Raw genomic sequence first — 11030 nt, forward strand, 5'->3', positions numbered from 1 at the left:
GTGAAAAAGTTGCCCCTTAGGACCCTTTTAAATCTTGCCCCCTCAACTTAACCCTATGCCCCCTAGTTTTGGTCTCCCCCAACCCTGGGGAAAACATCTTGTCTATTTGCCCCACCCATGCTCCTCATTGTTTTATAAACCTCAATAAGGTCACCCCTCAGCCTCCCATGCTTCAAGGGTAACAACCCCAGCCTATTCAGCCTCTCCCTCTAGATCAAACCCTCCAACCCCAGCAACATCCTTGTAAATCCTTTCTGAACCATTTCAATTTTCACAACATCCTACCTATAGCAAGAAGCCCAGAGCTGCATGCAGCATTTCAAAAGTGGCCAAAGCAATGGCCTGCACAGCCACAACATGACGTACTAAAGCAAAGAAATACAGATAGTAGAAACCTGAAACAAAAGCCAAAATTGCTGAAGAAACTCAACAAGCCTGACAGCATCTGTGGAGAGAAAGTAAAGTTAATGTTTCGAGTCCAGTGATCCTTCTTCACAGCTGACTCTGTTTCTCTATCTGTAAACCTGCTGAGTTTCACCAGAAATTTCTGTTCTTTTTGAGAACAATATTTAACTTTTTCTTTCCAACCATTCAGTGTTTTAGCCAACAAACATTCTCTCTGACAGTGAATATCACAGACTCACCTCAACCTGAGTGAAGAAATTTATCCTCATCTCAGCTCGAAATAGCCTACCCCAGATCCTTAGACATTGACCCTTTGTTCTGGACCTTGGGAACATCTTTCCTGTGTTTACCCTGACCTTTCCTGTTAGAATTTTGTCGGTTTCTAAAAGGTGCCCCATATTATTCTAACCTACAGTGGAAATAGTCCTAACTGATCCAGTCGCTCTTCATTCATCAGTCCTGCTATCCCATGAATCAGTCTGGGAAACCTTTGTTGTATTCCTTCTATGCATGAATGTCCTTCCTTAGATAAGGGACAAAAACTATACACATGACTTCAGGTGTGGTCTCACCAAGGCACTGCATGTAGGCAACTCAACAGCCCTGCTCCTGTCGTTGAATCCTCTTCTCTTTTTTTTCTCTTTTTCTGTCTCTCTCTCTCTCTCTGCCTCTGTCTGTCTGTCTCTCTCTCTCTCTCTCTTCGCCTCAGCATGCTACTCTCTAAGGGGTTGTGGGAGGGAGAGAGACTGTCACACATCTCCTTCTGGAATTTGTCTTTGCAAAGGAAGTCTGGAGAAAGATGCAGTGGCCTTTGTCAAGGTTCGTCCTGAGTAGCTCCATGACGCAAGACTGTGCTCTTCATTCTGTTCCCCGGGACGCACACCGAGACAAACATCAACTGCTCCTGGAGGACCGTCACCTTGCTTAAAGACACTCTTTGCTCTGCCTTAAAGTTGTTGATTGTTAGTTCCCGCCTGAATCACACACACTGCTGTTTACCCTCCCTTTCCAGGGGTTAATCCAGCTGTTCTTTGACACTGAACAGTCAGCAATCTCCTTCCCTGTTCTAGTGATTCAACTCCCAGAATTTTCCTCAGTCACTTCTCACTACCACCCGATGGTGGATGCTCTTTCTCCTGCTGAGCCCCATGGCCTCTGCGATTCCCATCTCATTAAGTTGAAACAAGTTGTTATTTCTTATTGGTTCCCTTTGCGTGGGTTTCAGGTCTAGTCTGGTTGACAATGTCCTCACGAATTAACGAATTTGGTCCCTTGTGTTGCTACTGAGAATCTGATGCTCCCCAGTCTTTGCCCTTTGCCATTTGAAGCACGTCTTTGAGGTGGTGTTCAAAGTGCAATCGACATTTCAGTGTGAATTGATGAAAAATCAGCAAAATAAAAATCCTTGCCCATATCTGTCTTGATACCAGTCGTTAGGAAGGAGTCATTACCGTGTTAATTATGTGTGTTGTAAACTTTTTAGTGCCGAAGTTGAAACCAGATATCCATCCCATTTTCATTCTATATTCATATCTGAAACATACATGTTTAACCACACATTATATATCAGTCAGAACTATTTAATGTCTTCTGAAAATACCTCTGGGCCAGACCAGGTAAGATTCCCAGATTCCCTTTGGTGATGGACATGAGTAAAGCAGATGTGTATTTACAGCAATCACTGATTAGGTTTGACAATGGTGACTATGAAACTAACTTTCAATTCCAGATGGATTAATTATTTGAGATAAAATTCAGACAGTTGCTGGTATTTGTACTCTAGGTCACTGCATTACAAGTCCAATGCAATTTCCCCCAGTCCAACTACATCCTCAATTTACATCATTCCCCAAATATCAACACCTTAGTTTCTTACAGCACTGTCTGTGTGTGCAGCAGCTCATTAGATTCTCTCTCCCCCACCACTTACACCCATTTGTTACTGTGTAGCTGCTCAAAGATTGATTTCAAAATGTGTGTTTCAATTGGAAAATTATGAATGATTCTGTCATTTGAACTTTATTAATTGGTTGGTTATTAATCATTAATTTCTTTCTTAGATTATGCAGGAATCAGTTCAGTTCAGATGGAAAGAAGCAGGTCCGATCACTGAGAGAATGCAGGGCTGGTGTCCGAGTATTTGTGTGATCAAAGGATCAAGAAATTGCTAACTATTTGGACTTGATATTACTGAGAGGTGTATTTCTCTCACCTCCATCAAGTGAAACACATGAGATATTACATTGGCTCAAGAAAAACTATTCCTGGAATTCTGAAATAGAATGGGAACGATGTGGAGTATTCAGTAGAAACTTTCAGTCGCAGTTGGTGAGTGTCGATGTGTGGGTGATATTCACCGTCGAGCACAGGGAGATGGAGCTGTGACTGTGAAGCTTTTATAAGAGTCCGAGAGATCGCCATCATAGAAACAGGCCTTTCGGCCAGCGTGGCTATGCTGTCCACTTTTCACCGTTAAACTAGTCCCTTTTGCCTGTGTTTGGTCCATGTACCCCCCGTATCTAACCCATCCATACACCTGTCTAAACGTTTCTTAAATGATGAAATTGCACTCACTTCCACCACCTCTGGCAGCCCATTTCAGACACTCACCATCCTCAGTGTAAAGAAAACTGCCTCTCTATACCCTTTTGTATCTCTCCCCTCTCACCTTAAACATATGCCCCAGAGTTTTAGACTCCCTTGGGGAAAAGCTGCTGGCTACCTACCTTATCTACGTCTCTCATGATTTTATAGTTCTGTATAAGGTCACCCCTAAATCTCCTGCGCTCCAGGGGAAAATGTCCCATCCTATCTCATCTCTTCTTGTAGCTCAAACCTTCCAGTCCAGGTAACATCCTAGTAAATCCTTACTGCCCTCTTTCTAGTTTGATAGTTACTTTCTACAGTAGAGCATCTAGAACTGCGTACAGTATTCCAAATGTGACCTCACTCATGTCATAGAGTCATACAGCATGGAAACAGACCCTTCAGTCCAACCTGTCCATGCCAAGCAGATATCCCAACCCAATCTAGTCCCACCTGCCAGCACCCCGGCCCAGATCCCTCCAAACCCTTCCTATTCCTATACCCATCCAAATGCCTCTTAAACGTTGCAATTGTACTATCCTCCACCACTTCCTCTGGCAGCTCATTTCATACACGTACCACCCTCTGCGTGAAATAGTTGCCTCTTAGGTCTCTTTTATATCTTTCCCTCTCATTCTAAACCTATGCCCTCTAGTTCTGGATTCCCCAACCCCAGGGAAAAGACTTTGCCTATTTACCCTATCCATGCCCCTCATAATTTTGTAAACCTCTATAAGGTCATCCCTTAGCCTCCGACGCTCCAAGGAAAACAGCCCGAGCCTGTTCAGTCTCTCCCTATAGCTCAAATCCTCCAATCCAGGCAACATCCTTGTAAATCTTTTCTTAACCCTTTCAAGTTTCACAACATCTTTCCAATAGGAAGGAGACTACAATTGCATGCAATATTCCAACAGTGGCCTAATCCATGTCCTGCACAGCTGCAACATGATTTCCCAACTCCTATACTCAATATATAGGCGGCACGGTGGCACAGTGGTTAGCACTGCTGCCTCACAGCGCCAGAGACCCGGATTCAATTCCCGCCTCAGGCAACTGACTGTGTGGAGTTTGCACGTTCTCCCCGTGTCTGCGTGGGTTTCCTCCGGGTGCTCCGGTTTCCTCCCACAGTCCAAAGATGTGCAGGTCAGGTGAATTGGCCATGCTAAATTGCCCGTAGTGTTAGGTAAGGGGGAGATGTAGGGGTATGGGTGGGTTGCGCTTCGGCGGGGCGGTGTGGACTTGTTGGGCTGAAGGGCCTGTTTCCACACTGTAAGTAATCTAATCTAATACTCTGACCAATAAAGGAAAGCATACCAAACGCCTTCTTCACTATCCTATCTACCTGCGACTCCACTTTCAAGGAGCTATGAACCTGCACTCCAAGGTCTCCTTGTTCAGCAACACTCCCTGGGACCTTTGCATTAAGTATATAAGTCCTGCTAAGCTTTGCTTTCCCAAAATGCAGCACCTCGCATTTGTCTGAATTAAATTCCATCTGCCACTTCTCAGCCCATTAGCCCATCTGGTCCAGATCCTGTTGTAATCTGAGGTAACCCTCTTCGCTGTCCACTGCACCTTCAATTTTGGTGTCACTTGCAAGCTTACTAACTGTACCTCTTACGCTTACATCCAAATCATTTATATAAATGACAAAAAGTAGAGGATCCTTGTGGCACTCCCGTGGTCACAGGCCTCCAGTCTGAAAAACAACCTTCCACCACCACCAGTCTCTGTCTTCTATCTTTGAGCCAGTTCTGTATCCAAATGGCTAGTTCTTCCACTATTCCATGAGATCTAACCTTGCTAATCCGTCTCCCATGGGGAACCTTGTCAAAGCCTTACTGAAGTCCACATAGATCACATCTACTGCTCTGTCCTCATCAATCCTCTTTGTTACTTCTTCAAAGAACTTTTGTACACCTGCAACAAGGCATTCCAACTCCTGTACTCCATGCTCTGCAATTTGTTCAATTGTACAATAAACCTGTTTGTTATTAATTATTTCTTATTATTACCTGTCTTCAGTTGTACATAAAGCTATATTCAATTTGTCTTAAACATATGTTTATTACACAAACAACCATATGTTCAAGTGTGTAATTATTCCCAGCGTTAGACTTTCGACAATAGACAATAGGTGCAGGAGTAGGCCATTCAGCCCTTCAACCCTGCACCGCCATTCAATAAGATCATGGCTGATCATTCCTTATCAGTATCCTCTTCCTGCCTTATCTCCATAACCCTTGATTCCACTATCTTTGAGAGCGCTATCCAACTCTTTCTTAAATGAATCCAGAGACTGTGCCTCCACTGCCCTCTGGGGCAGAGCATTCCACACAGCCACCACTCTCTGGGTGAAGTAGTTTCTCCTCATCTCTGTCCTAAATGGTCTAACCCGTATTTTTAAGCTGTGTCCTCTGGTCCTCTTGTTTCCTGCTGCCAGAGTGTCCAATCCTTTCATAATCTTATATGTCTCAATAAGATCCCCTCTCGGTCTTCTAAACTCAAGGGTATACAAGCCCAGTCGCTTCAGTCTTTCCGTGTAAGGCAATCCTGCCATTCCAGGAATTGACCTCGTGAACCTACGCTGCACTCCCTCAATAGCCAGAATGTCTTTCCTCAAATTTGGAGACCAGAACTGCACACAATATTCCAGGTGTGGTCTCACCAGGGCCCTGTACAGCTGCTTCTATACTCAATTCCTCTTGTTATGAAGGCCAGCATGCTATTAGCCTTCTTCACTACCTGCTGTACCTGCATGCTTGCCTTCATAGACTGGTGTACAAGAACACCCAGATCTCTTTGTATTGCCCCTTTACCTAAATTGATTCCATTGAGGTAGTAATCTGCCTTCCTGTTCTTGCCACCAAAGTGGACAGTCTGTGTTTGATACTGGGTCAGAGATTGGTCAGCGCTGTAGCTGTTCCCCTGTGGGAATGATAGGGTCTGCATCAACAGTGTGTGTAAAATCAGTCAGGATCAGGTCGTAGTTTGGAACCAGTGACCATCTGCACAATGTGTGCCTGTCCCACTCTCATCAAATACACTGGAGACCCCGACACTTGCAGAGATCCCACTAACAAAACTCTGAAAGCAATCACATTTGTAAGGGAAGATTAATTAAGTAATCTCCCTCCCAGTCCCTAAAAGGCCATTTTTTGATGCTTCCACTGCATTCACTGTGATTTCACTTTGAACATCTCTGGTCCCTATCTCATGTCGGGTTGCAGGGTTGGGTCAACTTGTCAGAGTCCAAAGGCAATTTTGTTGATTTGTCTGTTAAATATTTGCCTCTAACACAGATCTCCACAAGGCTCCATTCAGTCTTAGAGTTCAACAAATGGTGCATCGTCCAATGGTAAAGACTGGAAAGGACCCAGCATCTCATTGTGCACCCATGTGTTCAATGCAGGCTACACTCAGCTAAATATTCAAATTTCACTTCCCACACTGTTGACTATGTATTACTGTAGACAATACAAATGTGCACTCTGCTAACTGTCCACATGTCATTGTCACACACTGTAGACAGCAATCACTGTTGGAAGTTCACACTTTGCACACTACAGAGTGTCCGTATATTAGTTATCAAGTATTATAGATGTTGCATTCCTGTAGATATTGTATTACTGTAGACAGTACATATGTTGCACACTGTGGACTGTCCGTACATCAGTTATCTCATACTGTAGACATTGTATTCCACGCCAGCACTGTAGCTGTACTGGCACACCTTTATTAGGCATGTGACAATTTTTAGAGACTGATGTTGTCAGGATGCACAACCTTTGCAGTATACAGTGCGACCAGTCAGGTGATGGCAGCTTAGTGGATCAGGGAGGGTTGAACCTAGACTAAGTGTGGGATATCCAGTGACCAGGACCCAGCCCGTGACATCCCCACATCCACACACAAACCTCTCTCTCTGTCAGACTGACTTGTTAGAACCAGCCGAGATTGCTGCAGATCTGTTCCAGTCCCAGAGTCACAGCTTCTTGATGCTGTTCAGACTGAGCTGGAGGGAAAGGAATTGCTGGACCTTTCCCTACTCCAGCAATTATTTCACACAATTCCCACAGGATCAACGCAAGGTATGAATGAGACTGACATGAACCTGTAAAGTCAGCAAGTTTTACTTTTTGATTGAGTTTCTGAGGGTAACCATCAATCCTTTTCACAGACAGCCATCCAGTGATTACACAGATCACTGTTAATTGTACAAATGACCATGAGATTCAGCTCTTCCTTGACAACAAGCTAAGGGACACTGATGTAATGCAAATGGTTCTGCAACATTATACAATATTGGGGTGAAGATATAGCCACAACTACTCCTCTGTTTTCATTGATTTGGTTCCAGTTTCTTCCATCTGTGGGAAAGTTGGCATGGTGGCTCAGTGATTAGCATCACTGGCTGGGGCTCCAAGGTGTACTAGCTAGATGGATGGAGATCTGGCTTGGCAACAGGATGCAGAGAATAGCAATGAAGGGAGTTTCTCAAAATGGAGAATTATGACCAGTGGTGTTCCACAGGGATCCATGTTGAGACCACTATTGTTTGTTATATACATCAATGATCTGGAGTGATGTACAGGTGGTCTGATTTGCAGATGATTGGTGGGTTAGCAGATGATGAAAGGGACTGTCAGAGAATGCAGCAGAATATAAACAGATTGGAGAGTTGGGCAGAGAAATGGCAGATGTAGTTCAATCCGGGCAAATGTGAGATGATGCATTTTGAGAGCGAACTACACGATAAATGGAAATGCCCTTGGGAAAATTGACGTACAGAGTGTTCAGGCCCTGAAGGTGGCAATGCAGATCAACCGAGTGATCAAGAAGGCGTACGGCATGCTTTCCTTCATCGGACGGTGTTGAAGAAAATCTCAGATGCAGACTTTGGGAATTGACCAAGCTTATTACATCTCATAATATGTCATGGGTAGCAGCCAGTCCATAAAACAAATGGATTGTGACTGCGTCGAAAAGCTCCAGTTCAGTGGGGATTTATAAATGGCCCAACGACAATTTGCTTAACTAGACTCAGTACCACAATTAGCCACTAGATAGCTGATTTACACTTGCATGCAGCAGAGTTGAGACCTTGCCAAGAGTGGGTATTAATGGTGCATTGTTCTCAGGATTTGTGTCAATACTCTGTATTCAAATGCTGATTAGCGACAGTCTCCAGATAAGGCAGTTCATGAGACATGCGAGAAAGCATACTATCTCATAGGTAAGGCAAGTCTATTTCTAGAGCAAATTATACAATGATGGAAGAGAAAGTTAAAAATCAGAGAACACCAGGTTATAGTCGAACAGGTTTATTTGGAAGCACTAGCTTTTGGAGTGCTGCTCCTTCATCAGGTGGTTGTGGAGTATAAGATTATAAGACACAGGTCTTTTTCAATATATCATTTCAGTTACATTGCACTGTAAACTTTTGCTATAAATTCTGTGTCTTACGATCTTATATTCCATGGTCATCAAAAGCACTGCAAAAGGCTAGTGCTTGTAAATAAACCTGTTGGACTATAACCTGGTGTTGTGTGATTTTTAACTTCAAACCGAATGCAAAATTCTAAGTATGCTTAACCAACATAATATAAAGCTGCAACATGACTTCCTGACTCTTGGACTCAATGTCCTGACCAATACTGGAAGTACGACACACACCTTCTTAACACCCTATCTACATGCGTGGCCACTTTCAGGGAGCTACAAACTTGAACCCTAATATCCCGCTGTACATTGATATGTTCAGGGTTCTGCCCTTACCTATATACTTTTCCTTAACATTTGATCTCCTAAAGAGTAGCACCTCACACTTAGACAGATTAAACACCATCTGCCATTTCTACAACTGATCTATATGCCGCTGCATCCTCTCACAACCTTCTACAATATCCACAACTCTACTGATCTTTGCATCATCTACAAACTCACTAACCCACCCATCTACAACTTCATCCAAGTCATTTATATCTGTTACAAAAGCAGAGGTCCCAGTGTGATTCCCTGCGGAACACCAGTAGTCAGCATTCTCCAGCCAGAAAAACACCCTTCCACAACTGCTCTCTGCCTTCTATGGGCAAACCAATTCTGAATCCATGTGGCCAAGTTACTGTGGATCCCATGCATTATACTCTTCTGGATGAGCCTACCATGAGGGACCTTGTCAAAAACCTTATTAAAATCCATGGAGACAATATCCACCCGCTCTACCCTCATCGATCACCTCCTCAAACAATTCAACCAAGTTAGTACGACACGACCTGCCCTACACAAAGCCATGCTCACTGCCCCTAATTAGGCAGTGCTTTTCCAAATGTGCTTAAATCCGATCCTGGAGAATTCTGTCAATAGCTTCCCAACGACTGATGAAAGACTCACCAGTTTATTACTTCCTGGATTATCCCTAATTGCAGTCTTGAACAGAGGAACAACATTAGGTTCTTGCCAGTCCTCCAGTACCTCTCCAGTGGCTAGTGAAGATACAAATGTCTTGCTCTACTAATTCCCTGCTTGAATTCTTTCTTGCTTTCTTTATATTCTTTACAGTCCTTGTCCAATTTTAGCTTCCTAAACCCTCCATTTGCTTTTTTTCTTTTTGAGTAAATTCACAACCTCCTTCTTTATCCAAAGTTCCCTTACCTTGCTATCCTTATCCTTTCTCCTTACTGGAACATGACGGTCCCAATATTGACCCGTTGGGAACTCCACTCCAAATCTTCCTCCAGCCAGAAAAATATCCACTGACCATTGACTCTCTCTTTCCTATCACTCAGTTAATGTTGTATCCATGTTGCCCGTGCCTCTTGTACCATGACTTATAATCTTCTGCACAATTTGTTGTATGCTATCTTCTGGAAATCCATGTTAATCACATCAGTAACATTGCCCTCATCGATCCTTTCTGTTAAGTCATCAGAAAACTTCAGCAAGATAGTTTTACACAATTTCCCCTTGACATTTTTTAACCAACTCTCCTTTTTTGATGTGAGAGAAACAGAGCTCACAATAAATTTCAGTCCGAATCAAATTCTGAAGCAGCGAATTTTATTGAAACATTCTTGCAAGAAGAGGTGACTAGCAGATAGCCACCCCGATCCAGAAATTACTCCACAATTTATACAGTTTAATTCTCAGTAGTTCTCCGTTTACCTCATTGGCCTTCAAACCTATCAATATTCCTTACTGTGTTCTGCCCCTGCCCAGCTGCGCTCTGCCCTTGTTTACTTCTCCCCCTACTCCAAGCCGGGCGACCCTCCCCCCTATAAGTGACTTGGCTCGCCTCAGTGCTGGCATGAGGGAAATTTGCTGAGCTTAGAATATCTTGATGTTCTTTTTCAACTTATCTACTTGTCTGTAACCTCTTCCAGTGTTTGCAGGCATCTTCCATTCTTGTATGCACATTTTAGCTAATTCAGCTCTTTGCTGAAACCATTATACACTGGTGTAGGTTAGTTCATTCACATTGTATAAGCAATTATGCTTGCAGAAGTAACACTACTTTATCTATATCCCACACATGTGATTATCAGTTTAATCACAATAGTTGCTTCCAGAAGCTCTCCCAACAGCAGTATTAAACTGACAAGGCTGTCAATTCCAGGATTAACTTACAAATCTTCACAGAACAAGGACATAATGTTGATAACCCTCCAGTCTCCTGACACCTCCTCTCAGTCCAGAGGAGACTGTAATGTTGTATCCAGTGCCCCTCTCACTTCAATCAGGATCCTTGGATGGATCTCATCCTGATCTGGTGTCCTGTTAACCCCGAGTGCCAACATCATTTGGACAGGTAATTGGATAGAAAAACTTTCCTCCTCAGTGTATCTATACATTAACAGTTTACTGATTAGTATCATAGATGTTTTCTCACCTTCACTGGAAAGACTTAAAAATAAACTCTTATTTCTCTCCAGCGCGAGGCCCCAGTCCGCGAGCTCGCGCAGAGTCGGTTAAACGGCCGCGCCTCGAGACCCCGCGTGAGCCCTCAGGGCGGGCCTTTACTCTCATCCAGCTCTGATTGA

General features: G+C 43.5%; 1 pseudogene; it reads left to right on the forward strand.

Annotated features, from left to right (window-relative positions):
• Positions 1–11030, forward strand: part of LOC140454398 (NACHT, LRR and PYD domains-containing protein 3-like) — a 28197-nt pseudogene extending 17167 nt beyond the window's left edge.

This window comes from Chiloscyllium punctatum, chromosome 29 (genome assembly GCF_047496795.1).
Source record: "Chiloscyllium punctatum isolate Juve2018m chromosome 29, sChiPun1.3, whole genome shotgun sequence".
Lineage (NCBI taxonomy): Eukaryota > Metazoa > Chordata > Chondrichthyes > Orectolobiformes > Hemiscylliidae > Chiloscyllium > Chiloscyllium punctatum.